We start from the raw sequence: 13,179 nt of genomic DNA on the forward strand, positions 1-13,179 counted from the left end.
ATGTGCTTTGCTTGCTCTGAGTAGAGACAGTGACTGCCTTTACGTAACAGTGGATGACAAATAGTGACATGTTGCAAGGTTCTCAGCCTTTTGGCTAAGATCAAGCGTCATCTGATCAAGCCCAAGATGAGGTGCAATGCCTTATCTTGTCAGTTTGGATCTTGTTTCTCATTCTTGTGGAACCATGAATAATATTCAACTTGAACTTGGTGTTTGGAGCAAGCAACATGATGGATTCAGGCTTGTCTGGTCCACTCTGAGCATTGGCTTTGTAACTTTAAGAATGGCGTAAAAATAAAATCCTCCAGCTTTGCAAAGAGTCAGTCACATAAAAGTCCAACACAGTCATATAGCTACTACCAATGCACTCTGTGCCCTGCTCTGGAGTTGTAGGTTTGGTTGCATTAGATGGTAGATTTCAGTGAGGATACCCTTATTGAAGGACAGACATCATATGCATGGTTTGTCTCTGAAGTTCCGGTAGAGCAACTGCACCTGAACATCCTGGAGGGATATGGCTACCTACTGAATGTCCATCTCCCTGCCTCCTCCAGCAGTGTGTCATACTCTGCATGGCTCTGTTCATTCCCCAAGAAATACTGTATTCTATTGGAAATGTTTATAGTGCACCCAGGTCTGAAAATTGATTTATGCAGAAGCCTTAAAGTCTCCTTTAATTAATAAGGTCTAGGCAACTAAAAACAGATGAAGCACTTGAAGAATATAGCGCAGGTAGAGAAGAACTCAAACAGGGAGTTAGGAGGGCAAAAAGGGGCCACCAAAGGTCGTTGGCAGGCAGGATTAAGGAGAAACCCAAGGCATTTTATACATATATTAGGAACAAGAGGGTAGCTAGAGAAAGAATTGGTTCACTCAAGGACAAAGGAGGGAAATTATGCATAGAACCTAACCAGCTCAAGTGACTTTCCCATTTGGAGATCTTGGTCTCTCAGGTATCCCATCTAACTGGTCTCACTGGACTTTCACACAAGGGTTTCCAAACTCCACTCTCAAAGAACATATTTTAGAATCTTCTCCCATAAGATCATGAGGCATAGGAGCAGAATTAGGCCACTCAACCCATCGAATCTGCTCCGCCATTCAATCATGGCTGATATTTTTCTCATCCCCATTCACTTGTCTTTTCATCATAACCCCTGATCCCCTTATTAATCAAGAACCTATCTATCTCTGTCTTAAAGACACTCAATGACCTGGCCTCCACAGCCTTCTGCGGCAAAGACTGCCACAGATTCACCACTCTCTGGCTGAAGAAATTCCTCCTCATCTCTGTTTTAAAGGAGTGTCCCTTTAGTCTGAGGGAAACATACAAACTCCCAAGGCCTGGAGAGAGGGTGGAGGGTGCAAGAAGTGAACATCTGTGTTCAACACTCTGGGAATTTCCCCTGAGATATTCTGGCTTTGCTAAAATCATTATTTTACACAAATACAAACATATGAAATAGGAGCAGAAGTAGGCCATTTGGCCCCTCAAGCCAGCTCCATTATTTAATAAGATCCTGGCTGGTCTGTTTATGTTTCAAATTCCACATTCCCACCTACCCCTGATAACCTTCGATTCTCTTGCCTAACAAGAATCTATCTACTGCTGCCTTAAAAATATTCAATGACGCTGCCTCTACGGCCTGCTGAGGCAGAGTTCCAAAGATGCACATCCCTCCAAGGTATAAAATTTGCCTCATCTCAGTCCTATTAGAGTGACCCCTAATTTTAGAACAGTGCCCCCTAGTTCTGGACCCACCCAAAGGAGAAGACATCACTTCCATGTCCACCTTGTCAATACTGTTCAGGATCTTATATATTTCAATTGTGTCATTCCTCACTCTTACAAACTCCAGTGGAAATAAACCCAGTTAGACCAATCTATCCTCATAAAACAACACACTCATTCCAGGTATCAGTCTAGAAAACCTCCTCTGAACTGCCTCCAATGTATTTACATCTTTCCTTAAATAAGGAGACCAAAGTTTCACAGTATTCGAGATATGATCTCACCAATGTCCTGTACAACTGTAGCATAGCACCCTTACTTTTATGTTCAATTCCTCTCATAATAAAGGATAATATTCCATATTCTTAATTACTAGCTTTACCTGCAAATTAACTTTTTGTGAGTCATGCACTAGAATACCTAGGTCCCTCTGCAACTTGGAATTCTGCAGTCATTCTCCATCAAGTATAGAGGCCTTAATTTTGTTTTTTTTATTATCTCTGTAATATCTAATCTTGACTGTTGGTGTATTCTTAGTTTTTTTCCCTCTGTTCTTCCTGCATTCTCTGATCCCCATTCCCTATTTTGCTCCCCTGCCTTGAATCTAACCTTTGATTTGTTAACTCTACCCAAGCTTGATACCTGAACCGCCCCCCCCCCCCCCCCCACACACTTAGTTTAAAGCCTTCTCTACTTCCTAGTTATGTGATTTACAAGAACACTGTCCCACAACACTTGCTCTTGATGTCTTCACCAAGAATCCACTTCCTGGATTTTAAACTCTCCATTTGGTATTGCTCTTCTCTGGAGTGCCATGTGCATTCAAGGGTCCATGCAATCTCTTAGATACCCAGCAATGCCAACAGAACGTTATTGTTTCACAAACTGTACTAAGGTGTCACAAACCTTTCAATCACTTTAGTGGCTTCTCACCTAGCCTACTTTAAATCTGGTTCCTGTAGCTGTCTCTTTAATTCATAGCCCTTTCTCTGCCTTTTACTTTACCGAACATGATTTTGTTCAACTTCTTGTTGTTTGTTCCTTTGACTTAACTGTCTTCCTGAGACATTTCTTTTGTCCCCACACCCTGGTTTCTGGGATTTTCTCTTGTTCTTTTGGGAAATCTGCTCTCTGCAGTTCCCTGTCTTGTATCCAACTTCTTCTGGCACTAGCTTACAAATAACTCAAAAGTTATTTCTGAAACAGGGTGGCGCCTGGTTGCTAAGCAAGCCTAATTTTTCTTTAAACCCTATTTGCTTTCATGTCATAATCCCTCATTACCATGCAAGCATCTGAACCAACGTGAAGTCATTAACAAAGAACAAAAGAATAAAGAACAAAGAAAAGTACAGCACAGGAACAGACCCTTCGGCCCTCCAAGCCTGTACTGATCATGATGCCCTAACTTAACTAAAATAAATCCTTCTGCCCTTACTCAGACCGTATCCCTCAAACCAGCCTCCCACCCATTGACACTGTCTACACTTCCCACTGCCTCGGAAAAGCAGCAGCGTAATTAAGGATCCCACATACCCCGGACATACTCTCTTCCATCTTCTTCCGTCAGGAAAAAGATACAAAGGTCTGAGGACACATGCCAACCCACTCAAGAACAGCTTCTTCCCTGCTACCTTCAGAATTTTGAATGGACCTACCTCACATTAAGTTGATCTTTCTCTACACCCTAGCTATTGCTGTAACACTACATTCTACACTGTCTCCTTTCCTTTTCTATGAAGTATGCTTTGTCTGTATAATGCACAAGAAACAGTACTTTTCACTGTATACCAATACCTGTGACAATAATAAATCAAATTAAATCAAATCAAAATCAAAGTATCCCTCCATTCCCTCCCTATTCATGTAATCATCCAGATGCCTCTTAAATGGTGCTAGTGTACCTGCTTCCACCACCTCCTCTGGCAGCACATTCCAGGCACCCACCACTCTCTGCGTGAAAAACTTTGCCCGCACATCTCCCTTGAACTTTCCCCTTCTCACCTTGAACCTGTGCCTCTTTGTAATTGACACTTCCAACCTGGGAAAAAGCCTCTGAATATCCACCCATGTCAACACCTCTCATAATTTTGTAAACCTCTATCCGGTCTCCCCTCAGCCTCCATCTTTCCAGTGAAAATAATCCTAGTTTATTCAATCTCTCCTCATAATCACCACCCTCGAAACCAGGCAACATCCTGGTGAACCTTCTTTGCACTCTCTCCAAAGCTTCCACATCCTTCTGGTAGTGTGGTGACCAGAATTGCACACATTACTCCAAATGCGGCCTAACCAAAGTTTTAAATAGCTGCAACATGATTTCCCAACTCCTGTACTCAATGTCCCAGCCGCTGAAGGCAAGCATACCACATGCCTTCGTAATCATCTTGGTAACCTGTGTTGCCACTTTTAGGGAACTGTGGACCTGCATGGCCATCCCTCTGTATGCTAATATTCCTAAGGGTTCTGCTATTTACAGTATAATTCACACCTAAATTTGATTCTCCAAAATGTATCACTTCGCATTTGTCCAGATTAAACTCCATCTGCCATTTCTGTGCCCAAGATCTATATCCTGTTGTATTCTTTGACAATCCCCGGCACTATCAGCAACTCCACCAATCTTTGTGTCATCTGTAAACTTACTAATCAGAATACCCACATTTTCCTCCAGATCATTTATATATACCACAAACAACAGAAGTCCCAGCACTGATCACAGCAGAACACAACTTGCTACAGATCTCCATTCTAAAAAATAACCTTCCACCACTACTCTCTCTTCTATGACCAAGCCAGTTCTGTATCCATTCTAGTCAGTCCACCCCAAATCCCATGTGACCTTGGGGGACCTTGTCAAATACCTTACTAAAGCCCATATAAACAACATCCACAGCCCTTCCCTCATCAAGAGCAGGTCAGAGACTAGGAATACTGCAGCAAGTAACTCACCTCCTGATTCCCCAGAGCCTATCCACCTCCTACAAAGCACAAGTCAGGTGTACGATGGAATATTCCCCACTTGCCTGGATGGGTGGAGCTCCAACAACACTCAAGAAGCTTGACACCATCCAGGACAAAGCAGCCGCTTGATTGGCACCACATCTGTAAACATTCAATCCCTCCATCACCGACGCTCAGTAGCAGCAGTGTGTACTATCTACAAGATGCATTGCAGCAATTCATCAAAGATCCTTAGACAGCACCTTCCAAATCCACAACCACTTCCATCTAGAAGGACAAGGGCAGCAAATAAATGGGAACACCACCACCTGCAAGTTCCCCTCAAAGCCACTCACCATCCTGACTTGGAAATATATCGCTGTTTCTTCGCAGTCACTGGGTCAAACTCCTGGAATTCCCTCCCTAATGGCATTTTGGGTCAACCCACAGAACATGAACTACAGCGATTCAAGAAGGCAGCTCACCATCACCTTCTCAAAGGCAACTAGGGATGGGCAATAAATGCTGGCCAGCCAGCGATGCCCATGTCCCATGAATGAATCAATTGTCTTTGTCACCTCTTCAGAAAACTCAATCAAGTTGGTGAGACAAGACCTGCCCCATTCAAAACCATGCTGCCTGTCATTTCTGGGATTTCATGCTGCCTGGCCTATAATTTCTGGGATTATCCCTGCTTCCTTTTTTAAACAAGGGAAGAACATTGGCTAACCTCCTGTCCTCTGGAAACTTGCCTATGGCCAAAGAGAATGTGAAGATTAAAGCTCCAGCTATTTCTTCCCTTGACTCCCGCAGTAACCTGCGATAGATCCCATCCGGCCCCGGGGACTTGTCTACCTTAATGCAATTTAAGATACCTAACACTTCCTCTTTTCATATATTGACATTCTTTAGAGCATTCAGCACCCATGACCTCAACATCTATCACATCCTTCTCCTTGATGAATATGATTCAAAGTACTCATTAAGGACCTCACCCACTTCCTGTGGCTCCATGCATAACTTCCCTCCATTGTCCTTGAGTGGTCTACTCTTTCTCTTGCTAACCTCTTGCTCCTAATATAAATCCTTTGAAACCCTTTTAAATACAGAAACACAAAATTATACTTATTTAAAGCTATGTCTTACTTTCATAAATACAAATATAAATTATTTAAAACTACCTCTGTTTCCTGACACCAATTAAACCTGGTGACCTCTCTGTAGGTTTGGAGTGGAGATCTTCCTGATTGGACACACTGTGGTCCCAGCGAGCATGGCCAACTTAACTGCACTCCAGAGCCCCCTCCATGCTGCATACTCTGGGGTCTATTGCAGTTTCAGCAGTGGCCACCACTCGCACGATTTCGAAGTTGGTAGGCGCGAATCGTATGTGCACCTGCCAGCAATTAAAGGGCCAATTAAGACCATTAAAAGTCCCATCTACAGGGATTTTACACTGCCCATGCAATTTCTAGCTCATCATATGGACAAAATGGGTGGGCGCTCATTACATCTTTTACATTTCCTCATCCAAGGGTGCGATAGAATGTGCCTGGAGCAGTAGCAGTTGTCTATGATGGTGTTCGTATCTGTGTGAGTATAGAGTTTTGCTTGCATTTCCTAGTTACTGTTTAGCATTTGAAGCATGACTTTCAGCATTTCAGGACTTCCCTGGAAGGTTTCCTTGGGGACTGGAGCACAGTGTTTCATTATTTGCATGGCACTGGTCCTCTGCATTTAATCCAAAGGGGATAGTCTACTCTGTTAGTGGGACCTCTCTGAAGAGGAAGAGAGGGGCAGGAGGGAGAGGAGGCCAAGAGAACACAGGCAATGTACCAGGCAGAGACCTCTAAGAGGGGAGGCATGGGCTTAGTTGATGCAGGCCCAGCAGGTAAGCCAAGGTGGGAGGAGTTATCGAAGACGCCACAACGCAGCTGCTGGAATATACAGGCAGCGCACCAACCACCTGCAAATGTCTGAGGTCTAGTTCTCCAGGGACACAATGACATCCCTTTGCAAAATGATAGGTCCTGAAATATCCTCCAACTGTGTGGGGGTTCACTGCTGGTTGCATTGAACATCACAGTGGTCCTTAACTTCTACACCTCTGGTTCATTTCAGGGCTTGGTGGGGGATTTGAGTGGTGTCTCGCAATCAGTCACACACAGTTGTGTCAAGCTAGTGACTGAAGCCACCTTTGGACACGCTACCACTTTCACCAACTACTGGATAGATGCAGGCAGCCAGGCAGAGAGAGCATGAGGGTTCGCGGTGATGGTTGGGTTCCCCAGCGTGCAGGGTGCTTTAGACTGTGCGCATGTGGTCATTAAGGCATCAGCAGGAGAGCCGGAAGCTTTCATCACCAGGAAGGGATTTCATTGAAGAATGTGAAGATTGTCTGTGATCACAAAACACCAATTCTACAACTCTGTGCCTATCCAGGGAGTTCACATGATTCATACATTTTGCAGCTCTCCCAGGTATCAAGACCGTTCGTGGCTCCTATATGATTTGATGGATGGCTCTTGGGTAACAAGGGCTCTCCCTTGAAGAAGTGGCTGATGACCACATCCAATACCCAAGAACTGAGGCAGAGGAGAGATACAACAGGAATCATGCATCCACAAGAGTGGTGGCGGAGAGGATCATTGGGCTGCTTCTGATGCCTTGACAACGCCAGGGAACATTGCAATATCACAGAACACAGAAAAGCTACAGCACAAACAGGCCCTTCGGCCCATAAGTTGCGCCGAACAATTTCCTTACCTTCTAGGCTCATCTATAACCCTCTATCTTACTAACCTCCATGAACCTATCCAAAAGTCTCTTAAAAGACTCAATCGAATCCGCTTCCACCACCACTACCGGCAGCCAATTCCATGCACCCACCACCCTCTGAGTGAAAACCTTACCCCTAACATCTCCTCTATACCTACTCCCCAGCACCCTAAACCTGTGGCCTCTCATGGCAACCATTTCAGCCCTGGGTAAAAGCCTCTGAGAGTCCACTCTATCAATACCTCTCAACATCTTATACACCTCTATCAGGTCACCTCTCACCCTTCGCCTCTCCAAGGAGAACAGACCTAGCTCTCTCAACCTATCCTCATAAGGCATACCACTTAATCCCGGCAACATCCTCGTAAATCTCCTCTGCACCCATTCTATCGCTTCCACATCCTTTCTGTAATGAGTCGACCAGAACTGGGCACAGTACTCCAGGTGGGGTCTGACCAAGGTCCTATACAGCTGCAGCATTCTCTCCCGATTTCTAAACTCAATTCCTCTATTGATGAAGGCCAGTATTCCATACGCCTTCTTAACCACAGCCTCTACCTGCAACGCCGCTTTGAGCGTCCTATGTACCCGGACCCCAAGATCCCTCTGTTCTTCCACACTGCCAAGCATCTTACCCTTAATATTATATTCTTCCATCCTATTCAACCTGCCAAAATGAACCACCACACACTTATCTGGGTTGAAGTCCATCTGCCACTTCTCCGCCCAGTCTTGCATCTTATCTATGTCTCGTTGCAACTACTGACATCCCTCTACACTATCCACAACCCCACCAATGTTTGTGTCATCAGCAAACTTGTCAACCCATCCTTCCACTTCCTCATCCAGGTCATTTATAAAAATCACAAAGAGCAAGGGTCCCAGAACAGATCCCTGGGGCACCCCACTGGTGACCAACCTCCACTCTGAAAAAGACCCATCTACAACCACTCTTTGCCTTCTGTGGGCAAGCCAGTTCTGAATCCACAAAGCAACATCCCCTTGTATCCCATGCCCCTTCACTTTCTCCATAAGCCTTGCATGGAGCACCTTGTCAAACGCCTTACTGAAATCCATATAAAACACATCTACCGCTCTTCCCCTGTCTAAGTGTCCAGTCACATCTTCAAAAAACTCAATCAGACTCGTAAGGCATGATCTGCCTCGGACAAAGACGTGCTGGCTACTTCTGATCATACTATTCCTTTCCAAATGTTCATAAATCCTGCCTCTCAGGATCTTCTCCATCAATTTACCTACCACTGAGGTTAGACTCACCGGTCTATAATTTCCTGGGCTATCTCTTCTCCCTTTCTTGAATAACGGAGCCACATCCGCCATCCTCCAATCCTCCGGAACCTCTCCCATCTCCATTGACGACGCAAAGATCATCGCCAGAGGATCAGCAATCTCTTCCCTTGCCTCCCACAGTAATCTGGGGTACATCCCATCCGGTCCCGGCGATTTATCTAACTTGATCCTTTTCAACAGCTCCAACACATCCTCTTTCCTAATGCCCACATGCTCGATCTTCTCAGTCCACTGCAAGTCTGCACTGCAACTACCAAGATCCTTTTCCACTGTGAATACTGAAGCAAAGTATTCATTGAGTACCTCTGCTATTTCAACCGGTTCAATACAGACTTTCCCACTGTCACATTTAATAGGTCCTACTCCTTCACATCTTATCCTCTTGCTCTTCACATACTTGTAGAATGCCTTGGGGTTTTCCTTTATCCTGTCTGCCAAGGCCTTCTCATGTCCCCTCCTGGCTCTTCTAATTTCCCTCTTTAGTTCCTTCCTACTAGTCGTATACTCTTCTAGATTTCTAACATTACCTAGCTCCCTGAACCTTTTGTAGGCTTTTCTTTTCTTCCTGACTAAATCTGTTACAGCTTTCGTGCACCACGGTTCCTGTAATCTACCATAACTCCCCTGTCGCACCGGAACATTGCTGTGCAGAGCTCCAGACAAATTTTCCTTGAAAATTTGCCACATTTCTTCCGTACATTTCCCTGAGAAAACCTCCTTCCAATTTATGCCTCTAATTTCCTGCCTAATAGCATCATAGTTGCCCTTACTCCAGATAAACACTTTCCTAGCTCGGCTGATCCTATCTCTCTCCAATGCTAGTGTAAAGGAGATAGAGTTATGATCACTATCCCCAAAATGCTCTCCCAGTGATAGATCTGACACCTGCCTAGGTTCATTCCCTAATATCAAATCAAGCACAGCTTCTCCTCTTGTAGGCTTATCCATATACTGTGTCAGGAAGCTCTCCTGAACACACCTAACAAACTCCTCTCCAAATAAACCCCTTACCCTGGGGATATTCCAATCGATATTTGGGAAATTAAAATCTCCCATCCCGACCACTCTGTTATTATCACATCTCTCCAGAATCTGCTTCCCAATCTGCTCCTCCACATCTCTGCTACTATTGGGCGGCCTATAGAAAACACCCAGTAAAGTTACCGACCCCTTCCTGTTCCTAACCTCCACCCACAGAGATTCCGTAGACAATCCTTCCGTGGCATCCATCTTTTCTACAGCTGTGACACTATCCCTGATCAACAGCGCCACTCCCCCACCTCTTTTGCCTCCTTCCCTGTCCCTCCTGAAACATTTGAAACCCGGCACCTGAAGTACCCAGTCCTGACCCTGAGATAACCAAGTCTCTGTAATGACCACCACATCACACTTCCAAGCAGCGATCCACACTCTAAGCTCATCCATTTTGTTCACTATACTCCTTGCGTTAAAATAAACATACCTCAACCCTTCGGTCTGAGAGCTCCCCTTCACCTGCCTATCCTCCCTCTCACACTACCAGCCCCTCGTATTTTTACTCTAACCTCCTCTCTCCCAGTCACCACATTTTGATTCCCACCCCCCAACCATTCTAGTTTAAACCATCCCCAGTAACCTTAGCAAACCTTCCCGCCAGAATATTGGTCCCCCTGGGATTTAAGTGAAACCCGTCCTTTTTGTACAGGTCGCACCTGCCCCTAAAGAGGTCCCAATGATCCAGGAACCTGAATCCCTGACCCCTGCTCCAATTCCTCAGCCACTCATTCATCCTCCACCTTATTCCGTTCCTTCCCTCACTGTCTCGTGGCACAGGTAGCAATCCTGAGATTACTACCTTAGCGTTCCTTTTACTTAACTCCCTACCTAACTCCCTATATTCTCTTTTCATAACCCCTTCCCCTTTCCTGCCTACGTCGGCAGTACCAGTATGCACCACGACCCCTGGCTCCTTTCCCTCCCACTTAAGGATTTCTTGGACCCTGTCGGAAACATCCCTGATCCCGGCTCCAGCGAGGCAAACCACCATCCGCGTTTCTCGACTTCTTCCACAGAAACGCCTGTCTGACCCCCTCACTGTGGAGTCCCCACAGAATATCCACCAGAGAGTGCCTCCCTCATTGTGGTTGTGTACTGCACCCTTCTCAATCTAGTTATGACAAAAGGAGATCCAATGAGGCAGGACCAAAGGCCAGGGAGCTGACTCCAGTGTTGGGTCAGAGAATGAGACTGGGATCGAACAAGATGAGGACTTCAACGCAGATGATAGGAACATTCAGGGGGGCAGGGAAGTGAGGGAAGTATTGATCTAGCGAATGTTCAGTTAGGTATCACGGCAACAAGGCCAACTCAATCCAATGGCAATCTCTCACTTGCAATAAAACTTTCCTTTAGAGCCCAACCCCAAAATCCTGCAACACACAGGGGCCCCCTTCCCTGTTTACTCCTGGCAAATGTCCAATCTCTGGAGAACAAGCTGGACAAACTTAAAGCCAGTTTCACTTTTCAAAGGAAAATGACAGACTGCTGTGTGCTCTGTTTCCTGGAGACATGGCTCACTCCTGCTTCACTGGACTGTGCCCTGCAACCAGGGGGCTTCTCAATCCATACAGCAGCCTCAGGCAAGGCTAGGGGAGATGGTGTCTGTCTTCTAATCAACACCTCTTGGTGCTTAGATGTAGCAACATTGGTGAGTTTCTGCTCCCTGGACCTAGAATACTGACGCTGAAATGCTGCTCCTGCTACCTTCCATGGGAGTTCACCTCTGTTATCCTGACAGCAGGTTACATCCCACTCCATGTGGACATGAAAGCCGTGCTGGACGAAATATACACCACCACAAATAGCCTTGAGACAAAACATCCTGAGGCTTTGTTCATCATTGCCAGCATCTTCAACCAGACCACGCTCAAGAATGTCCTACCAAGATACTACCAACACATCTCCTGTTCCACCAGAGGCCCAAACATCCTAGACCACTGCTACACAAACATCAAACATGCCTACCGCTCTATCGCCCGCCCACACTTTCAGACTCACAATCACTTTCACAATCAGACTACAAGGCTGTGCTCCTGCTCCCGGCTTATGAACAAAAACTGAAATGGGAGAATCTGTTAAAGAAAGTTATACAATGTTGGTCTGAGGAATCGGATGATCTCCTACGGAACTGCTTCAAGTCAATGGACTGGTCAATATTTAAGAACTCAGCAACCAACTTGACTGAGTACGCCACTACAGTAACAGGCTTCATTAGTAAGTGCACAGAAGACTGTGTGCCAAAGAAGCAAATCCGTGTGTTTCCCAACTGGAAACCATGGATGAACAGGGATATCCACTGCCTGCTGAAGTCCAGATCTGAGGCATTCAAGTCAGGCGACCCTGACTTATACAAGAAATCCAGATACGATCTATGGAGAACGATCAAAGATGCCAAGAGACAGTACTGGACCAAGCTAGAATCCTAGGCTAGCCACATGGATTCCCCCCGACTATGGCACGGTTTGCAAGATATAAAGGCTACAAGGTGAAAGCATGTAGAATCACCGGCACAAATGCACCCCTCGCCAATGAGTTCAACACACTCTATGCCCGTTCTGAGAAAAAAATCAGTGAGAGCAAGCCATCCGTCCCGGAAGTCTTGGCCGAATTGGTAGCTGGGGTCAACATTGCAGATGTCAGATCAGCCCTCTCGAAAATCAATCCACAGAAGACGACTGGCCCAGATGGGGTACCTGGACGTGCACTCAGATGCTGCGCGGACCAGCTGGCAGGGGTATTCACAGACTGTGGTGAACCATCGTTGGTTCCCACTAGATAGTACTGAGCCAGGGTCTGGCCAGTACTACAAGTATGTATATATGTTGCTGTTGGGGTTAGGGATGGGTTGTTCTACTTGTTGCTGTTGGGGTTAGGGTTGGGCTGTTACACCTTGTATTATAGTTATTGTGGTACATCCCAGTCGGGCTCCGCCTCCTGGGAGAGGTATAAAGGTCTCTGCTCTGTCTGGGACCCCTCAGTCTGGGATTGTGTATATAATTAGTAGCTTCGTTGTACAGCAAATAAAAGCCTTTATTTCCTGAGCATCTCAAGCCTCGTGTGTGATAACGCGCATCAATTATATTTGCTGTAAATAAACTCTCGTCGGGAAAAAAAACGATATAGAGAGTATGGAGCAGATACTGAAGCCTGAACGCCTTACACTGGATCCACGTGCGGCAGGCGCCTCTAACACCTTCGACCACTGGTTGAAATGTTTTGAGGACTACCTGGCAGCCTCCGCAGCGGTCACCACAGATGATGACAGACTCCGGGTCCTTCATGCGAGGGTAAGCGACACTGTCTACCTCGCGATCCATGCGGCCACCGACTACACAAAGGTCCTCAAGCTTCTTAAGAAGCGTTATATTAATCCGCCCAAC

The sequence above is a fragment of the Mustelus asterias genome, chromosome 21 (assembly GCF_964213995.1).
Source record: "Mustelus asterias chromosome 21, sMusAst1.hap1.1, whole genome shotgun sequence".
NCBI classification, from domain to species: Eukaryota; Metazoa; Chordata; class Chondrichthyes; order Carcharhiniformes; family Triakidae; genus Mustelus; species Mustelus asterias.